This window comes from Solanum stenotomum, chromosome 8, assembly GCF_019186545.1.
Source record: "Solanum stenotomum isolate F172 chromosome 8, ASM1918654v1, whole genome shotgun sequence".
NCBI lineage: Eukaryota > Viridiplantae > Streptophyta > Magnoliopsida > Solanales > Solanaceae > Solanum > Solanum stenotomum.
In genome coordinates this window covers 26,453,757-26,476,675 of record NC_064289.1, presented here as the reverse complement: position 1 = coordinate 26,476,675, position 22,919 = coordinate 26,453,757, and the positions used below count along the sequence as shown (strand labels likewise).

Below are 22,919 nucleotides of genomic sequence, written 5' to 3'. Positions count from 1 at the left end.
CTCTGAGGACAACATACTTGTTTCCTTTGCTTTTAGTCTTAGTTTCAGTTTTTGCTAGATTTAGCTGGGGCATGTCCTAGCACTTCTAGTTAGTTAGAGGCCATTTTCAGACATAGTTAGTTTCATCTTTGGGAAGTTTTATCTTTAGCACTTGAGTTTGACCTTTTAGCATTTGTTAAACTCTCAGTTTTTATATATATTCAGATAGTATATGGGTATTCCCTATCATTTCAGCTTAAATGATGACTTAGCTTCTGCACAATATTTCTTTACTTCAGTTTACTTTAGCATGCTTATGCTATGTCAGCAGGGTTAGCTTGGGGTCACTCGTGATTCTAGGTCCCGTGTCCGCGTCCTGGGGGTAGCTTCGGGGTGTGACACTTACAATATCAAATTCCATAAAAATTTTAGACTTCAAAATTTGAGGAATATTTGTGGAAGCATTTTATTTTACCTTATCAAAAGAAGTACGAAAGGAAACACCATATGTTCTCCCAAGAGACAACTCAATAACTCAGAGTCCACTATTGACGCACAAGTCAAAGTTCAAATTATGAAGTTGACTATCCAATTTAATCTTTAACTATAAAGAAAGAGAAAAAACACCAAATAAAAATGATGACTCCTTAGTATATTTTTAGATGTCGATTATTAACTTGACACACAAATAATACATAGATGATAATTTTGCTTTGAAAAAATATCTTGAAAAATGACTAATAGGAAGAATACATTAGAAACTAAAGTGATAAACTATCTTAATTTATTAAATTGCAAGATGAGGATCAAAACAGGTAAGATAACTATCAATGAGAGAAGAATAAAAAGTTATTAAGACACATAACCAAATACATTAGATGCCTAAATAGAAAATCACTCAAACGGAGGAAGAATATCTTAAAAAAATATATAGGAGAGCAACATAGAAAAAAATAATAACAAAAAGAGTACCTAAAAATCACAATAGAGATGAATGGAAGATGCAAGTGAGAGAGAATGGGAAAAAATAAATAAAAGAACACTGCAATTCCTCCCACTTGCGCTAAAGAATGGAAAATAGAAGAGATGTTGAAGTCATATCAATATGTGTCCCAAGGTACGAAACTAGAAAGACTGCAATTACTACTCTAGTGACACGTAAATTTGCAGGCATAAATTAGAGAGAGTTGAATAGTCACAATTGCCCTCAAATATGATTTGAATGACAGGAAGCAAACATGTTGATACTAATTTTGAACTCTATTTTTTTATTTTTTACCCTCCCTAGGAGCTCCCACCCCTTTATGCTCCATTGGTGACCGAACTCGCAACCTTCGGATTGGAAGTGAGGGGTGCTTACCATCCGAGCAACTCATTTTGAACTCACTCTTCTAATATAGTAGAATTTGTTCCAAGTCAGTAGTTAAGATAATATTTATTCAACTTTTAAAAAGTTCAAGGGGTTATAAAACTCCTACAAATATAAAGTGTGTGTGCTTGAAATTTTTTGTATTGTTCAGGTTGGGGTATAATTATGCATTTTCCCTTTTATTTATTTGAAAGTAAAACATAATGATTATTTATTTATGTTGAAAATATAGCCAATAATTACATTTTATTATTACTAGTAATCTATGATGATAATGAATTTTTCAAACATATCCCTCAGGATGCTTCCACTTCAAAATTTCTATAAATCTCAAATAGTTAAACGTCACTTCACAACACTTAGCCAATAATCAAATTTGTCACTTCAAAGTTTTATATATGATACAGTCATTTTTTTCCCTGATAAGCTACATTATATTTATTAGGTGAATGTGTTTGTTAAATGCGAAATGATAGTATTTAATAGCAAATGTGAGATTCAAAATTTTGTTAATTTTTTAAAAAAAGTTGTTAATTTTCGCTCAGATTATTATAAAGTTGGCTTGTGATAAAAAACATTAACGTAAAACAAAGTCAAATAAGCAATAGAGAATCAAATATCAATATGATTTTTTTTTCCAGATAAACTCAAAATAGTACAATCTAATAATATTATGATCCAAATCAAGAAAGATAGTAGAGACTCAAAACACATAACAAATCAATGGATGATAGATAGTCTTCAAATATCACTTGCATTTAAGAGCACTCTTGATCTTATGAATTGTGTGTGAGATGAGTGCATTTGCTTCTTTGACCAACTCCATAGAAAGAGTTGTAGCCGGAAAGATGTTCCCCACCATTTGAAAGCTGATAGTCACCAACGATCCACCACCGAACCCATTATTCATCTCCCTAGAAATAACATTATAGTTATTAGTTGTAGAAAAATCTTGAAAACAATCCGGGACTATTGTTATTCCATTTGAGAAGAGAGTCACACAAGAAGAGTCCCCCCTTTCATCACGGTATTAATTTCTTGTGAATAAATTGTAGCATAAACCAAAAGAGATCCAGTTGCAGCCATGCAAGTATCTTGCAAGATCACTCGATTGGCACCAGAATCATCCCCCTACATGTCCGAATCAAAAGAAACGATTATTTATAAATTAACAACTAATGAAAAAACTAATTCAATCATTTATCCAAAAAAACACAACAATTAACCACTCACATCACGAAAAAAGAGAGAAATGTGGCTGTCGACAGTTTGACCCTTAGAAATATTGATCATTCGTTTCATGGGATAAGTATTGGACAAGACATCCCACTGGCTCCTTGTTTGTTCATTAGTGAGGAATTTGAACAAACGCTAGTGTTTCACTGGTAACCAGATTGTCTTTGTAGCACTTAACACCACACCAGTCGATTCACCAAGGTCACTAATATTCGTCTTCATCATTAATATGGAATTTTCTTCATTTGCTANTGTGGCTGTCGACAGTTTGACCCTTAGAAATATTGATCATTCGTTTCATGGGATAAGTATTGGACAAGACATTCCACTGGCTCCTTATTTGTTCATTAGTGAGGAATTTGAACAAACGCTGGTGTTTCACTGGTAACTAGATTGTCTTTGTAGCACTTAACACCACACCAGTCGATTCACCAAGGTCACTAATATTCGTCCTCATCATTAATTTGGAATTTTCTTCATTTGCTAGTTGAAGTATTTCCCAATACTGAGCAGTTGCACAAACCCCCGCACAAAAAATTATGCGTCATGCGTTGAGCCAACATCCTTATACCTCTCTCACCACTTAAATCAATTGCCACAAATAAAGCTACATAAGAATCAATTCATTTTAATATTAAAAAGTATAAAAAAATAAATGTCACAATAATTGAACCTCTATGCATGATTACCTATGGGATCAATAATTGACTTCATCACTTTCAAGAACTGATATTGTCTTTGCAAAATAGCCATCCACCTTTGAGCACCAATCCCAGACCAGTCTTTATCAAAGGGCAATACCAATCATGGACAAGATTTTCATTATATTCCATGTGCTCAATCCATGTAACCTGAAAATATTTTATCAATATTACAAAATCACTAGAGAGAAAAATATGAGCTTGCATGAAATATTAACTTAATTATTAATTAAAATAAAATGGCCATTATTGGAGACAACTTAGAAAATTCAGCCATTAAATAAAAGAGTCAATTACAAGGAATGTATCCTCAAAAAAGATTTCTAGTGGTCTTGCCAATAAATATGGAAGGAGGGAGTGTGCAAAATATTTAGGTCTTGCATTTGGTATGATGCGAGGATACTAAAAAATTGCAGAAAAATTAATGTATCTAAATATATTAATTTGAAAGTGAGTATAAAAAAATTAGACAATTAGAATTTTATTGCATGGTTAGAAGGTGAAGAATAATAAAAAGAAATTCTTTATCAAGAAAGAATATAGAATGTTTCAACCAATTACTAAATAGTTGCATTGCTCAAAGCTAGAAGAAAATTGATCTTTCTCATTCCGAATAAATAAAGAAAAATTCAAATAGAGAACAAACCACTACAATGAATACATAAATTGTATTATAAAAAAATCAATAAAAATAAATCAACAAGAATAAAATTAATAAAATATGAGAAATCTAGCTCATTGAATTTTAAAAAATATAAACGCCTATGACATGCAAAATAAAAAGACAATTTATTTTGAATTACCTGGCAATAACCATTTGGCATATCTTGTAAAATACAGCCAGAGGGGAGCCTTCGACCATTTTCAATTTCGATCTCTTGTGAACCTTCTTGAATTGTGTAAATAGACACATCGACAATAGCCTAGACACCTTCAGCATGTTTCTTACAGAATCGGAGAAATTGTACTTCGCGAACAAATACTAGGTCAGAAATGATTTGCAATTCGGTTTTAATCTGCAAATCATTACTTTCAAGTTGTTAGTGCATGTAATAATAAAATAAATAAGATATGTAATTTTCATCAAAATAGTAAGTAAATGGAAATACCAATAACAGAGAACCGCTCTTATTTCCACCTATGCCAGTGGAAATCACATCAGTAGTGTATGTTTTTCCAACAATGCATGGAAACATCTCTACCCACTGCCTCTGCATATATAAAATACAGTACATAACAAAAAAAAAATATAACATGTCAACACATACTTGTCTTCATCACTTGAAGTTAAATTTGATTGATTAAAATAATATGCAACAACTAATTGAAGAACCACTAAAAAAACTAATAAAAAGATATGTCAAATATATTAAAAGTAAGAGTACAACTAATTAAAAAGAATAAAAATAAAAAGAACTAATTATTTACGTCAAATAAGGGTTAGGTGGTAAGGAGATGATAGTTCTTAAAAATGAGACAGAGGAAAACATTGAATTTAAAATGTAGAGCCTACATACCTTATCCATAAGTGTATTCACCAATGCCAAACTGGTGTCAGCTACTGTACCCGATGCCCTTGTGGCTTCCGTTGTGAAATGCTCAGGTTTTGTGCCAATTAATGGGGTAAACAATCGAGCATATTCCTTAATATTTTACGTTTCTCCACCTCTATCCAAACTGCTTACCCAAAGAGGTTTATCATTCTCATACAACCTAGAAAGCTCATTCAAGGCATCCATAGCAAGATTCAATAACACCATCTTTTCCTGCACTACATCTTTATTAAATAAGCTTAATTTGTACGCTTGGGCGGTAAGCCTTTTAACTTCATCTTCAAATTGGTCATGCTCAGTCTTTATTTGATTCTCATCAATGTTTTCTTTATAATTGTCATGAATTGAATTTTCCAGGGCTTCCTTCATTACAATATTCTCTATGCGAAGCTTGTCATTTTCTTGCTTCAGAGTCTTATTTTCGTACAATTCCAATTGCAACTGATAAAATAACACAATTCATTTTTATAATAAATTATACAAATTTCACATAAGAAAAACATAAATTAAGGGAAAGAAGTGTGATATGCATCACCTTCATTTGGGTTCTTTTATTCTGGAACCAATTTTGCACCTGGTTGATGTCCATGAATAATTTTGTTGCAAATTCTAGTTGTACTTTTTTGTTAGGAAGTGAATTCTTTTTGAAAAACCTATTCCCAATGGTATAAAATAACCAATGATAAAAAAAGATCAAAATTAACATAAGCAAATAAACAAGTACAAAATAAATTAGAATTATACTTACGTTTCAAGCTCTTGAATCTGATCGGCATTATGCCTAATGGGTTTCTTCCTCTTCGATGATAATTCACCACGTTCATCTATAGATACACCACCAGTTATGTTGTCACCGATAGAACTTCTCTCTAATTCTTCCTCTCCTAATCCGCCTATCACAACATTAATCAAACTTTCTTTTCTCTCATTCATGTCACTATGACCTTTCATCTTTTATTTCTGAACAAATTAAGATTGTATCAGTTCAACTCATTACCATGCATATGTGATCATATAATACCAGAATTAAAAATTATTTGGTTCCAAGTAATTGTAAATGAAAAGAAACAACATATCAAGATACTAGAACAAGAGAATTATTTGGTTCCAATTATATTGCATGAGGAAGTGAAAAACATATTTTATTGAAGCAATATATATTCAGAAAGAGTTAAACTCATATAGTAACATAAATGGAGCGTCTAGTTATCGTGAAAGGTGATAGTAGTTAGTAATTACGAATCTATAGACTAACTCCATTTCCATTACTATATATTTTTTTACCAATGAAGACTTAAAAAATTATTTAAAAAATACAAATCAAACTCAATTCACCTATCCACATCTGTCATTATAACAAATTTAAGTTAGGTCTTATTCTTTTTAGGAGTGTCTTAAGTCATATCTAAAACATCTAATGCGACGTAAAATATAGAAAAAAAATATATCGTATTAGTTAATTATCTATGTTGAGTTTATACCAAATAGTAAAATTACAGAATATTCACGTAGTCAATTGAAATTTATCTAGGGTTAACACATAGTTGTTATTATTGCTTGTCCACAAGAGACAAATTCATTTGAGGCCTATGGATAACAAAAAATAGAGAGAAAAGGGTGATAAAATAAATCGTAAATGGCAATTTTTCAAGAAAAGGATGGTAGAAAATTCTATTCTAAATTCACACCAAATGATATTTTAAAAACAGAAAACACTTTTTATCAAAATATTCGTTTTTTCATGAAACCTAAAATTTGAAACCCCATATATTTCAATTTATATTTCATCTTGTCCCTAAATAAATTTCAAATATCTTTGAATAAAGATGAAAAAGAATTTCAAAGATCTAATTAAAGATGAAAAAGAATTTCAAAGATCTCGAAAAAACTCTTTATTTTCGCATCTTAAACTCATGTTGAACTATTTATTATTTTATAAGATGTTCCCCAAAAATATTTCATATATCACAAAAGTTACATTGATAACTTATAAGATCTATAAACCAACAAAAAACAACCTTGTTAACTCTCCACAAAATAAAAAGCATTAGACTTGGGGATCATTAAAAGCTGATGTTTAGAATGCAGACATACAAGGTATACATGGGGTAATTAATTTAATGAATTTACAAAAATCTTGCAAAATAGGAACACAAAAGGTAGAAAAGAAATGAAGAATTAATTAGCATATAAATTACTTACATAGAATGACAACACGTCTAGCTTAGTACTTGAAGAAATCAATGGGAAGACTCAAGAATACAATTACTTGATTAACTTAGTGAAGCAATTTTAGAATTGTCTGAAAAATATGATTAGAAATAGTTATAAATAGTTCAAGTTTTCTCTAGATTGGAAGGAGAAATGAGTCAACTTTGAGTTGTTTCCTACTCACTTACCAAAAGTTAATGATATAGATGTTTGACCAATTGACATAATACATAAATATGCCCTTTTAATTAACTTTATTTTATATTTATGTCCTCCAACTTTGACTGTGCACAAGTAGACACTCGAACTTGTATAGAATATATAATATGGAATATCATTACTATTTATTAAATATTAAATAATTACATATTATTGCATTATGATGGGACGATGCACTGTTATTTTTTCATGAAAAAAATATGATTGTTGTGAAAAGTCCTTTGTTCATGAAAGAACATGACTCATATGAAAAATTATTTGATCATGAAAGAACATGAATCTTATGAAAAGTCATCTCTTAACTTCTATAAATATAAATATTCTCTAGAAATAGCCTAAGAAAAATTTGCATGTATAAACATAGGGCTTTGTTATATTCTGAAGGGATTTGTTTGTATTTTTCCCAATATGTATACATGCAATATCTCTTTAAAGAAATTTATTACACGCCTCAAAGTTTTCTTCTTCTTCAATTTTTATTTCCTATTATTTTTTTCTAACAATTACGTTATTGCTCCAAGACATCAATATTTGCTTAACACCTCAAAAATTTCTATATTAAGATCCTTATAATTCTTCGTAGGTGTATATATTTATACTGGGTGATTTTGTCACAATCTAAAAAATGAACGTGATGACACTTGTCTGTCCTTACTAAGACAAATTAGCCTCAACCCAAAAGAATCAAAAGAAATGTAGAAACATAAAGCAAGAACAAGATAAAAATAGAAAACTTATTCATTTTATTAACACCCCAAAACCTGGTTGTTACATGTACAAACCACTAATACATAGAGTGCAAAATTAAGAAATAAGTACAAGTCTCAAGTCTTTATTTCTCAATTAGAACAAAGCATTAAAAGATGAAATGGAGGGTCCGCTGGGATGACAAGCAACTACCTCTCAACAGGTCCTTGACAAGCCTTGGAAATGGGAGAGAAAGAACAATCATGCTATACTGGGCTCGCAACCTGAACAAGTGTAGAAGCAAGGAGTGAGTACCAACAACACGGTACCCAACAAGAAATATAATATAAAAACAAGCTAGAAATCGAGTACTCCTAACATCCTAACCGAACCTCCTCAAACTACAAAATGCATAGAAATCAGCCCAACCTAACAATTCTACAATACACGACTCACAAGGCTCAATAATCACAGTTCAATAGTCACAATTCAACAATCAACATGTATCAAGTACATTAATCTCAATATCAAGTAGATCGATCACAAATAACAAGTGCATCAATCACAATTAACAAATATGTCAAACATAAGCATCAAATCATAATAATCAAAATCTTTCCAGAATCATTTCCCTTCAGAAAAATATCAGTAATCAGAACCATTTTCCATTGGATTTATAACATATCAGTAGCCAAAACCATATTTCATCGCCTTTATATCATACCATTAGCTGGAACAATTTCCCGTTGGCGTTGTATCACTAGTCGGAATCATTTCTTATTGGTTTTGTATCACTAGCCGAAACAATTTCTCTTCAGCTTTGTATCACTAGCCAGAACCATTTTTCATTGATTTATATCATATCACTAGCCAAAACCATTTTCCATCGGCTCTATATCATGTGACTAGTCAAAATCATATTCCACCGACTTTATATCACACGCCTCATCACGGTGTACAACAATCAATGCACATAAGCAAATTATGTAGCGACCCAAACCGTCGTTATNTGACTTGGGGTCGCTACAGGAACGCTCTAAACGATGAAATGAATTCTTTAATTTAAAAATGACCTGGAGGGTCATTACAATTCTGGGCCATTGTCCCGCCAGGGCGAGCCAGATGCCTCTAGGGCAGTGACGCCAGGAAGGGATAAGTTGGCGCTAGAGCAGAATAGGTGAGACAAAATGCAAATAATGCAAAATCCTATTTTCCCTTCTTCCTAAAATACCTAATTTAGTCATAAAAACACCCTAGAAACCCCCAAAAAGCTGTTGCAAGACTGGAAGAAGGAAGAGAGAGATTCCTAGTGTGAAGATGTCAGTGGATTGCGAATTTCTGATCAAGATCATCGTCACAAGCCCCGAAAATAAGAATCGAAGACTAAAACTCTGTGCAGCTGCTTGGCGCCCAGGTAGGCTAAGTTTTATAAATTGATTAGTTAAAATCTGTGTTCACTGCGTAGTATGTGTAAATGAATGGTAGGATTCATGCGTAGGCCTTCGTGCACCGAAATTATTGTGGTTATATCCTAGAAAGAAGCCTTAGATGATGATATAGGGTTAGGTGATGGTTGTGATTCTATAATTTTGTGATGTATGTTTGTTCTTGCTTCATTATGATACATGTAAGTGTATGATTATTGCATTATTGATCACACTTGTTATAAATGAGATAGATGAATGATGAATGCCAAGAATTATGACTAATTTGTTTGAACTTGAAAATATACTTGTGATTGTGATTGTGGTGTGTTGATTGGATCAGTTGACACGTTCTGACATAACTAACTTGGATCGGTTGCCACGTTGCGGCATAACTAATTTGGATCGATTGCCACGTTTCGACATAATTATGGGATAGGTTGCCACATTATGGCGTAATTTTTGAATGGGGTACCATGTTCTGGTATGCTAACTGTTTGAGTTTGGGTCTTATGAGAGGACCAATGATTTGATGTAATTGTATGCCTTGATGTTTGTGAAATTGTACCTTGTTCGTAATGATAATTGATGTTGTATTTGCTGGAGTTGTTGTATGGTTATGAGGACTTATGTTGATTGTTCTCCTATGTGAGCAAACATGATATGTACCTTGATGAAAAGTGAACCGGAAAGAGCATACCCAACCAGGAGGAGATACGGTAGAAGGGAAGTCAATGTTTCAAGAATGGTTAATATTCGAGAAAAGGGGGTTGTGTGTTGTAATGGCAAGGAAGTGGGGTAGCGTACGTGATGAAAATGCTTAGATGGATTTCACCTTGGAGAAAGGGATTTGTGTTAGTGGTTAGAAAGCTTGACGTAATGTGCTATGCGACCTTGGTGGGTGATATGAAGAGGAAGTAAGGGTATGACGTGAGTAGTTAGTGGGAATGCTTATAGTGTATTTGGTGGACTTCTCAATGTGTTAGAACGGTTAGGCTATGATCAAGAACCTAGTAGTAGGTTGATCGAGAAGGTGGTTTGTAGTTATAGTAAGGGCGCTACTGTAATTTTGAGTTATTCAAGAGAGGATAAGGGTGGAGAAGCGAGTGGTTCATTGTATGTTTCTGCTAATTGATTTCTTATTTTATGCAGTGGGCGTTGGGTTGACCAATGATGCCTACCAGTACACGTGTTTTGTACTGATACTACTCTTGCTATTTCTTTTGACATATTCTGGATGCAGGTTGGTGATGTTTCATTAGGTAAAGACGAAGAAATTCTCCAGCAGCTTCTATCTTCCTTTCGCATGGTGGGAGTTGTGTCTCCTTGGGGGGTGTTAATTACTTACAAGCCTTAAAACGATTTTGTTTTAATAGTTCTTATTTATAAAATTTCGTCAGCACATTATACTTCTGTTTTATTTAATTTACTCATATTGTAGCTATTGGGATGAGAGGGTTCTCCTACTTTGGTGGTAGTATGTAGGTACCCGCACGGCCTGGTGTGTTGGGTCATGACAAATTCACACCATAAGAAAGAGACAATAGTTCAAACAATTCAAGTTCATGTTCATGCCATCAAAGCATCTCATTAATCAATCAAATAGGGGTCACAACAAGGCAATTCACAAAACAGTATGACCAACACATAGCCTTTTATTTAATCCCCTTTTTATTTATTAAGTTCAATCAAGGGGAACAATGAATTCTTTACGTCATCCCCATTACTCCCAACACACAATTAGAACTCAAAACCTGATTCTGAAAATGAAGTTTGAATATGAAATTCTTTACTTGAAATCATTACCCATGGCATTTGGAATACACTGCTGAAAACCATTTCAGCAAAAGGACTTAAAATCAATTCGCAATCTCCATTTTAGTTTAGAACTCGAGTTCTTGAAAATCTTGTCATTTACCAATCAGAATCCCAAATTTTGAAATTAAAATCCATAAATAATCAAACAGAAATGAAGTTTTAGGATAATAATTTTTTACACAAAAGATCTAGCACAAGAAATCTCTTCAAAATCACCTCCAAGAGTTTACGAAGCTCAAAATAAAAAACAGGACTTAAGCTCCAAAAATAGTAGGTCAAAACCCCCCCTCTGATATCACAAAAATGCCCTTGGGTTTGCAAAATTGAACCCCTTGAAAGTCAGGGTCTTCGCTTTTACGAAGGTCGCAAAAGCGACCAACCATTTGCGATCGTTATGGTCAGGTCACCTGGCCCTTCGCTTTCGTAATCAGACCTTTGCTTTCATGAAGATCGTGAAAGATGCCATTCCTTCACAAACGCGAAACACAATAGATTCTAGGCAACAGAAAATCATCCAACTATGAAAACATCAAAGGATCCTTTGGATTTGTTTGGAACCTCCTACACACAAATTATATAAGCAAATCGATTGCTTGACGTTTCAAACTCAATGAAACTATCAAAAGATGAATATGAGGTCTCCTTAATCCAACATTCGTGAAACCACGACAAACTAACATATGCCTAAAAAGACCAAAACAAACTCGAAATCTCTCAAAAATGAACAAAGACCTCTCCTATGCCTAACATCATCCACTGAATTCAATAAAATTTTCAGAATTTTGATCCAAGCATCCGAACCCTGAATGTTGACCAAAGTCAATCCAAAGGCTAAATTCTCAACAATTTCCAACTTAGGATCTTAAATCCTAAAAAAGACTTCGAATTTGAAACCGACGACTCTCACAAACCATACTCTACATTTTGGGAATGATGGAATTGACAGAATTATATTTCGACACTTGACACTCCAAAATACACTAAAAATGACTTTTACTTGTATCAGATTTTTGAGAAGAATCAAGTTCTTATATCTCACAGTCTCTTCTGTCTCCGAGTTATACTTTGAGTCAGACTCCTCCTTTCATCATGCTTCTTTTTTTGTCAGTGTTGCTATTGAACTATAAATCTTCTTCTCGCTTTTTACTTGTTTTCTTGATTTTGTCGGAATCATCCTTGATCCATTTCTTTATTCTTGCATTTATGTTCAAACTTATTTTGGATACATGTGTAGAATTCAACTTCTTGTGAGAATGCACCTTTGAACCATACTTACTGACTTGTTTCTTCAATCTTTGTAATTCATCAAAACTTCATAAACCCAAAAAATTCCCTCTTTTTGATGATGGCAATCAGGATCGACTCAACAAGATTGGGGCCCTAATATTTTTTTAATTCTTTTTTCAAAATAATAATAATCATGTATATATTTGTTTGAAATATATTCTTCTAGCCTTGTTAGATGTGAAGTCATTGATTACTATTTTCTTATCATTTATCTTAGTAATTCATTTTCAATTGATAATGTAGCTAATGTATTAAATCTCATAATTTTGATCTTTGATAAGATTTTATAAATCTTAGTTTCGAAAAGCTTCTTTCGGTAGAGGCAATAGTTACAGAAATTGTTAGCATTATTATTCTATAAGAAATATATGCATTAGGAAAAGAATCAAGTCTTTTTATTTGATTGAGTATTTCTATTAAATCATTATCGTCTACTTATATTATTTCTCTTAATAATAACTAAAACGAGAATATATATATACTTACTAACTAAGAATATCAACAATAACAAAAGTTCAGGAAAACTATAAAATAAAGTTAGAATAATAAAACCTGGCTCACGAATTTGATAAGTTGATAAAACAATATTGCAATAGTGTTGCGTTCCTTCAATATAATGATTGGTTGTTGCACTTCTTAAGATTTTGAAGAAGACACTCAAAAGCAAATTTTGTTATTTTTTTAACTTGTAAGCAACAGTAAATCATTTTTTTAGGAGAGAGTTCAATATTGAGGATAAAAATAATAACACAGAGAACAAAAAAGATGAGTATAAGGTAAATAATAATATAAGGTCAAATTTTTAGGAGATAAATATGGAAACAAAATTTCCCGCTTAAGGAAATTATTTTCAAAAAATGTTTCATTCCCTTAGAAAAGTGGGGAAAACTAATGGTTATTTTGTTTTTTTTTATACTTCTTACATGTTTTTTTCAATCTAAAAATACATATAATTTTAAGTAATTATATGTTAAGACGGCTTAACTGGCCTAGTGGTTAAGACGACCCTGATGACATACAATGTTACATCCATTTTTACCTGTAGAAACTAAGCATACCACTACTAAGATTAAACATGTTAGTCAATGGGTTATAAATTTAACACCCCTTATTTATCTCCTTTGTCATCATTAACAAGATGATGTATCCATTATAGATTGACAAGCATAGATCCTGGTCAAACAAGTCATGGTGTAGATCTTTTCAAATGTACCTTTTGAATTCAAATCGTTCGTCTTAAGTATATTAGCTTGAACTGGGTGATGTATTACTTGCTCATGTGTTTTAATGTTCTTTAGCAAGTGCAACCAGGGTATCATAAGTGATTTAGGGTTATAAGAGACCTCTAACACTAAGTCAAGTTCAAAACTTTTCTACCAGCTAAGTTTTTTGCATTAGTTCATGCAAGGGTCAACTTCAAATGACCATATATTTATCCATATAAAGAACTGCATGGATCATATATAATCTATCAAATTAAAGGTCTATGAGTCTTCTTTCCAATGCCACCAAGTTTGCATTAATATGAGTTTGGATTAAAAGGTTATGCCCACTTTACTGGACATTATCTTGCTGTGTGACTAAGGCAATTTCCCCGTGCTAGCGCATTGAGGCAACATCTATTGCCTTCTTGTGTGGTTGGTTGCGTGCCTGGGATGTTTTACACGTGGGTGCATGCATCTAAAGTCCTTTAATAACCCTCCAAAGACGTAGTTCACCACCTTAGTTCATAAATTTACTCTATAGAGAGAAATTTTTAAGAAACTAACTTCCTCCAAGGTTCATTCATTATCTAAAGTAATATTTGACCATGGAATTTCATAATTCTTCATCTTTACACCAATTAACATCTTTTTACTCATGTAATCCACATGCTTTCAAGAAAATCCGCCTCTAACGCTCATGTAACATCCCGGATTCAAAATAGAGGATAGCATGTTATAACTTCAAGGTTCCACCCCACAAGGACCAACCATGGGTCAATTGTGAAGCACCAAAGAAACTGCACAAAAATAGTGAACCATGCCAAGACCCATGCCCCGTGGATGGGTCTACGACTCGTGGTTGGGGGAGTCGTGGATGGCTCAGAACAATCTGACCACGAACGACTCTTGACCAGGAAGGACCATAGGTCCATCCATGGTCCGTCAGTTGGAGTCTTGTGGGTCAGGCCTAGATAGTTAAATTAGGAACTTATAGGTCTTTTCCGATTTTAATTAAATCAATGTGTTGTTGTTTTGCCTAAGTCTAGACCACCTATATAAGTATTTTTAACCCCAAAAACCCCTCATTCAATTCATTTCCTCAAATCCCAAAAGAAAACCCAAAACTCCTCTAAAAAATTCTCTCTCTAGAAGTTGGAAGAAGAAGGAAGAAATTGGAGCTAAGTTAAGATCAAGTCTGCCAATCTTCAAGCTTTGGAGGGCATTGTAATCAAGGGATGATGGATTTTCATGCATGGAGTCCCTTATAATTTCCCCAATTTAATGAATAATTCCCCAATTCTAGTTTGGGTTTCTTCAAATGCTGTGGATTATGATGATTGTTGATCCAATTGAGTGTATTATTGTTGTTTATGATAGAATTAGTAGCATTACATATTTTTAGAGTTAAATTACATGTACCCATGCCTATTCTATGATTCTAACCTAAAATTGATATAATTGGGTTAATGTCATGAAGGAAAACTTTATGGGTTTAGGCTTGTCCTTATAGGATTGAGGAATTATGATTAGAATTTCTTTAGAATGAAGCTTAGATTATGATCATGAGATATAGGGCTTTGAGATTAAATCTTATGATATGAATTGTTGGTAGTTGATGTTCTTGTTGAGGAAGAAATACTTTCCATATGAATTGCTTAATTATGAATGTAGGAATATGAAAGGTTTACTCACATGAATGATTCTAGGTTGAAAGGATTTCTCACCTAAAATGAATCTAGACTAAAAGCTTATGTAATTGATGAGGCTAGAGGCAATTAGCCTTGACCTCTATAAGTAAGGATATGAGGTGATTCCAATACAACTTAGAATTGAACAAGAGGTGAGTCCCCACGTTCTTATGGACATGGAGGCGAGTACCCATGCTCCTTATGAAATGATGTAGAGGCGAGTACCCGTATCATATGATGAAATTGTTGAGGCGAGTACCCGCGATCTAAAAGTAAGTCCGGTTAGAGGCGAATACCCATTAGCCTTTGTAAGTTAGTCAAAGAGGCGAATCCCCATTACCCTTTGTAAGTTAGTCAAAGAGGTGAATCCCTATGTCTTTAAAAGTAAGTATGAACGATATGATTATGTTGTGAAGAATGACTATCTTGGATTTTTGCGTGTTTGATATACCTTCCATGAGGTAAGTTGACTAGAGGCGGATGAACCAAGTCTTGACTAAGGCTATGTAAGGTTTCTTGAGAAGTACTCCTCTCTTATTATTATGTTGATTTATGTACATTGATTATGCTTATGGTTTGTATTGACTGACCATGATGTTTATATTATTTATGCTAGCTATCATATTTAGTACATTCTTGTACTAACTCATACTCTTGCCTACATTCTTATCAAATGTAGGGCCTAACGTTCCCGATTCACACACTTGTGGCTACATTCTTAGTTGATCAAGGAAGTAAAGCTTTGGTGCGTCCTCATTGTATTCGAGGATTGGGTCACCCCTTTATTTCTTTTATGTCTTTCTTTTCATGTTGTACTATTGTATGGGCTGCATCCCAAGATTTTTATCTTATATGTTAGATGGTTTAAGACAATGATGTTTGACTTCCGCTCGTTTTATAAAATACTTTAATTGTGTTGAAAAGTTATAAATTTCCACACCTTTTCTATTACTATGTTATGGTATGCTAAGTGGCGTGTATGAGGCCTCTCAGGGTCTTATACGCCTTGTTACATCTAGGGGTACTCCTGGGTTGTGAAAAACTTGGTAATCAGAGCACAAGGTTTAGAATAGTTCTAGGATATCTCAAGCCACGTCTAGTAGAGTCTTGTTCATAAGTGTGATGCGTGCCACATTTATGAATGAGAGGCTATTAGATGTTTAAGAAACTTTACTTCTTCACTTGTCTATGTCGTTCCATGGAGTTTAACTCTATAATTTCTTTTCCTAATCTGTGCTCGATGGTTTTCAGGATTTGACTTATAAAAGGGCAACAAAAAGGATGGAGGGAGACAGTGTTGATCAAGAGGTTCCTCCTCAAGTTCCTCCCCAAGCTCATCCTCAAGTACCGATTACCAAAGTTGAGGAAGACCCTCAAGAGTTTATCGATGAGGTCTACAAGGTACTTGCTATTATGGGTGTGACTCTGGTAGAGAAGGCGGAACTAGCCGCTTACCACCTCAAAGGGGTTTCTCAGATTTGGTTCAATCAGTGAAAAGAGGCAAGGCCAGTGGAAGCAGGTCCCATATAATGGGAAAGGTTCAAAAGTGCTTTTCTTGATAGATTCTCCCCTCTAGATATGAGAGAGGCAAAGGTACTTGCGTTCATAAACCTTAGGAAAGGAAATATGAGTATAAAGGAATATGCCTTGAGGTTCACTCAACTCTCCAAGTATGCTCCTTCCATTGTGGCTGATTGTAGGGCCAAGATGAGTAAGTTTGTGTCAGAAGTTTCCGACATGGTAGTCAAAGAGTGCCGCACTGCTATGCTTGTCCATGACATGGACATTTCTTGCCTTATGATGCATGTCCAATAAATTGAGGAAGAGAAGCTCAAAGAAAGATCTAGAGAGGCAAAGAGAGAAAGAGTGGATGATGGTAATAATTCATATTCAAGGTCCGGTTTACGGGGTCGTTCAAGGTTTCGGCAAAAGTTCTCCGGGCAAGATTCTACCAGTGCTCCTTCAAGGCCGAATAATGAGAGGGTGTCTAACCCAAAACCTCAAGGAGATGGTAATAGGTCTTCAATTCCTACTTGTGCTAAATGTGGGAGAAATCATAAAGGGAAGTGCTTAGTGGGGATCAATGCTTGCTTTGGTTGTGGGAAGACAAATCACAAAATAAGGAATTGTCCTTCATTTGCTAAGAATGATGGATATGTTCATCATATGGCTCAACCCTACCCTTCATCCGGTCCAAGTGGTTCAGGTGCAAGTGCTCCTAAGAAAAACTGTTTATATGCTCTCCAAAGTAGAGGTGATCAAGAAAGTTCCCCGGATGTGGTGACTGGTATGTTAAAAGTTTTCTATATAGATGTGTATGTTTTACTTGATCTGGGTGCTACTATGTCCTTTGTGACCCCTTATGTAGCTATGAGATTTGATATGCTTCCCGATGTGTTGTTGGAACCTTTTTTCTTTCTCTACCCCTATTGGTGATTCGGTGATGACAAATATGGTTTATAGGAGATATCTCATTTCCTTATCCCATAGAGTTACTCTTGTTGATTTGAAAGAGCTTGACATGATAGATTTCGATGTTATCTTCGATAGGGATTGGTTGTATTATTGTTACGCCTCTATTGATTGTAGGACTAGAGTAGTCAAATTTCAGTTTCCAAATGAGCCTATCCTTGAGTGGAATGAGGGGAATTCTATGCCAAGAGGTCAATTTGTTTCTTACCTAAAAGCTAGGAAAATGATTTCGAAGGGTTGTGTCTACCATATAGTGAGGGTGAGGGATGTGGAGTTTGAAATTCCTATTCTTTAGTCGGTCCCAGTTGTATAAGAGTTTCTGGAAGTTTTCCCCGATTATTTTCCTGGTATTCCTCATGAATGGGATATAGATTTTGGGATGGAACATCTCCCCGATAACCAACCTATCTATATTCCTCCTTATAGAATGGCTCTGGCAGAACCTAAGGAGTTGAAGGATCAGTCAAAGGACTTATTGGATAAGGGTTTCATCTGACTGAGCATCTCTCAATGGGGTGCTCCGGTGTTGTTTGTTAGAAAGAAAGATGGATCACTCCATATGTGTATTGATTATCAGCAGTTGAACAAGGTAACCATCAAGAACAAATCTCCTCTCCCAAGAATAATGACTTATTTGATCAACTTCAAGGGGAAAATTATTTCTCAAAAATTGATCTCTGATCGGTTTATCACCAATTGAGGGTGATTTTAAAAAGATATTCCGAAAACAACTTTTAGAACCCAATATGGTCATTATAAGTATTTGGTTATGTCCTTTGGTTTTACTAATGCCTCGGCGGCATTTATGGATTTGATGAAAAGGGTGTTTAGACAATACCCGGATATGCTTGTAATTCTTTTCATAGATGATATTTTGATCTATTCGAGAAGTGAGAAGGAGCATATTGATCATTTGAGGTTTGTGTTGCAAATCCTTAAGGAAAGACAAGTTTTTGCTAAGTTTAGCAAATGTGAGTTTTGGCTAAGGTCCGTGGCTTTCTTAGGCCACATCGTTCCAAGTAAGGGTACTGAGGTAGATCCTATTAAGACGGATGCAATTAAGAGTTGGACTAGACCTCTATCATTGACAAACACTAGAAGTTTCTTGGTTTGGCATGTTACTATAGAAGATTTGTTAAGGGGCTTTCCTCCATTACTTCTCCGTTGACGACTTTGACTCAAAAGAATGCCAAGTTTATATAGTCCGAAGCTTGTGAGAAAAGTTTCCAAGAGTTGAAAGATAGACTTACTTCCACTCCGGTGTTGACCTTATCGAAAGGTACGAATGACTTTGTAGTATATTGTGACGCCTCTAGAGTTGGATTGGGATGTGTTCTTATGCAAAATGGTAAGGTGATAGCCTATGCTTAGAGGCAACTAAAGGTTCATAAGAAGAACTATCCTACCCACGACCTTGAATTAACGGCGGTGGTATTTGACTTAAATATTTAGAGGAATTATTTGTATGGTGTATATGTGGATGTTTTCACTGACCACAAAAGTTTTCAATATATGTTTACCCAAAAAGATCTAAATCTTCGCCAAAGGAAGTGGCTTGAGTTATTGAAAGATTATGATGTGAGTGTTCTCTATCACCCTGCTAAAGCAAATGTGGTGGCGGATGTCCTTAGTCGGTTATCCACATGGGTAGTGTTGCACATGTTAACGATGAAAGAAAAGAGTTGGTTCGAGATTTTAATGTGGGTGTTTCTCTAACCGACAACCACAACTATGAGCCTAAGTAGTGATACATTGTCTTGCCCACGCTGCCAGAACAGTCCTATACTTTGCCGTCATATAGAATGCCTTAACTAAGTGGATCCACTAGTCTATCCTAAAAAGCACTTAAGGAATCATCTAAAAAGTATGATCCTTTCAACCCATGATAGCTACATGGTTTATGGAGATGTGAGTTATTTGAACTCAAACTCGTCCCCATATCGGTGCTCAATACTACTCCTAAAATACTCGGCTGATATGTTTAAAAAAAACATAATTTCTTTCTTTGGTTTGAAATAATTAATCAAAACTTAGCTTTAAAGCTCTCTTGCAATCAATTTTCCCTTTTTTGCTCAAATGTGAAAACATTTACCCTTTAACTGAAAACTAGCTCAAAGGCTCTTTTGGAAATCAAGGTTTCCTTTCTTCTTTCAAATGTGAAAATATTTTACTCTTTGGGAATACATAGTCCCGATATACTCTTTCGAAGAAATAAACTTCAAACTTTACTCTTTACTCAACTCAAAACTCAAGTCGTAAAACAAAGTTAAAACATTTGTAAAGCCTTTTGGAAAACTCTATGAATTTCTCTTAACTTGAGTCTTAACTTTTCTTGACTTGACTCTTAACTTTCCTTGACTTGACTTTTAACTTTCCTTGAATTTAATTATGGATTCAAGGATTGTGATTTGTGATAAGAACGATCTCATGATGTTTAGGAGTGCTTTTAGATAGCTAAACATGAGAAAAGAACAAGATATCAGTGTCTGGAAACTAGTCCGCGACGCGGAGATGTATTTAAATTTTTGGTCGCGAAAATAATTTTTGAGGCAGAAGGTCTGTGGCCGCTCCACAACGCGAGGAAGAATTTTGCGAAACTAAGGGGGAAGGTCCGCGACGCTGCCTGGGGAACCAGATTTACCCGACTTTTTCCTTCATTTTTTCTGCCCCAATTCGCCTAAACTCACTTATTTTTTTCCAAATTCTCTTTAGATTCAGATACCCAGTATGTATACACAAGAATCTAACTTAAAAAACTTAAGGAAACAACATTATAACCTCAAGGAACTTCTTAATCTCAACCTAACTCAAGAACGAAGGCCAATTTCAAGAACATCATTCAAGATTCATCAACTTTCAACTTTCTACAACGAATTTCGCTAAAATAAACATAAGTGGCGCGTGGGTGAACGATCCCAATGCTATGAAAGACTCACATACCTTTTAGGATGAAATCCTTGACGAAATCCACAATCAAACTTGAACGATCTTGACAAATCTTGCTTTTTCTCCTCTTTTCTCCTCTTCTTTTTTCTTATCTCATAACCCTAACTTAATTTTCAAAAGCGTAAACTAACCTAGTTCAGTTTAGGCCCCTAAGTTATTACCAAAAACGAATTAAATCAATTGAGTAAGGTAAAGAACAAAATACCCTTCCAAAATCCGGTTTAGACTTTCCTTATTTGAATAGCCCAACTTCAAGTGGGCATATCTCACTCATACAAACATGGAATTGCGCAAACTTAGCGGTGTTGGAAAGATTAATCGAAGATATTTCCTACGATATCTTGAAACACACCTAAATCATCTTGAGCTAGAAGTTATGGTCATTTGAAGTTGACCAAAAACTCAACTTAACATACTTAACAAATTTTCTACATTTTTATGTTCTTTCCAAAAATGACTATTTCCAAATTTTAACTTCTTTCTAGTTCCTTCAATTAGCGAGATGTTACAATATCTCCCCCTTGGAAATATTCGTCCTTGAATGCGATTCCTCTTACTAGGCTAAGGGTGTAACATCTAACATTCGGCTCAAACACCCAACAAACAATGCAATACAAGTTACCAACTCATAAATTAAAGAGACTAAGAAGAGAATTAGTACCTTGGTCTGGAATTTCTCCGATTTCAAGAAGATGTGGGTATCTCTCCTTCATATTTTCCTCATCTTCCTAAGTATATCCCCCAATAAATTGGTTCCTCCAAAGAACTTTGACTGATGCTACCTCTTTTGTTCTCAACTTACGAACTTGGCGATTTAGAATCTGAATCGGAATATCCTCATAAGATAACCTATCCTTGATGCCAATATCTTAAGTTGGTATGATAAGTGAAAGATCTCTCATGCATTTCTTTAATATGGAAATGTGAAATACCAGATGAACCGCTGCCAACTCTTGGGGTAACTCTAACTCATAAGTTACATTACTAATCCTTTTGGATATTCTGTAAGGGCCAATATACCGGAGACTAAGCTTCCCCTTCTTACCATATCTTATAACACCCTTAACAGGTGAAACTTTCAAGTATACCTAATCATCTACTTCAAACTCTAACTCCCTCCTCCTAACATCAGTGTAGGGTTTCTGACGACTCTAGGCTGTTTTCAATCTCTCTTGAATAAGATTCACCTTCTCCATAGCTTGATGAACTAAGTCTTGTCCGATCAATCCTGCTTCACCAAATTCAAACCATCCAATAGGAGATCTGCATCTTCTCCTATAAAGAGCTTCATAAGGAACCATTTGGATGTTAGAATGGTAACTATTGTTGTAAGCGAAATCAATGAGAGGTAGTTGATCATCCAAATTACCTTTGAAGTCAATCACACAAGCCCTCAACATGTCCTCTAAGTTCTGAATAGTGCGCTTTGCTTGCCCATCTGTCTGAGGATGAAAGGCAGTACTTAAATTCACCTTTGAACCTAAGCCTTTTTGGAATGACTTCCAAACCTGTGTAGTAAATTGCGCACCTCTATTTGAAATAATGGAGATCGGAATCCCATGAAGTCTAACCACTTCTTGAATATACAGCTTAGCATATCTTCTGCTGAATGGGTAGTGTTTACTGACAAAAAGTGAGTTGATTTTGTCATTCTATTGACAATCACCCAAATAGATTCATGCTACCTGCGGGACCTTGGAAAATCTGTGATGAAGTCCATATTGATCATCTCCCACTTCTATTTTGGAATCTCTATATTCTGAGCCAAACCACCAGGCCTTTGATTCTCTACCTGTACTTGTTGGCAATTTGGATACTTGGCAACAAATTCTGCAATGCCTTTCTTCATACTGCTCCACCAATACACTTCTCTCAAATCACAATACATCTTTGTGGAACCCTAATGAATGGAATATTTGGAGCTATGAGCTTTTTCCATGATCCTCTCTTGGAGTTCATCCACCCTTGGTACACACAACCTACCTTGATACCTCAATACACCATCTCCCCCTTGTTCAGAAACCATTACTTTTTGCTTGTGAAGATTTGCCTTCAATTCAAGAAAAATGGGATCTTGGTCTTGCTTTTCTTTCACTTCTGACACTAATGAAGATTCAACCCCAT

General features: G+C 34.5%; 1 pseudogene; it reads right to left on the bottom strand.

Moving 5' to 3' along the window:
* Positions 1-2,096: 2,096 nt before the first annotated feature.
* On the bottom strand, positions 2,097-5,789 carry LOC125873662 (homeobox-leucine zipper protein ROC5-like; annotated as a pseudogene).
* Positions 5,790-22,919: the final 17,130 nt, after the last annotated feature.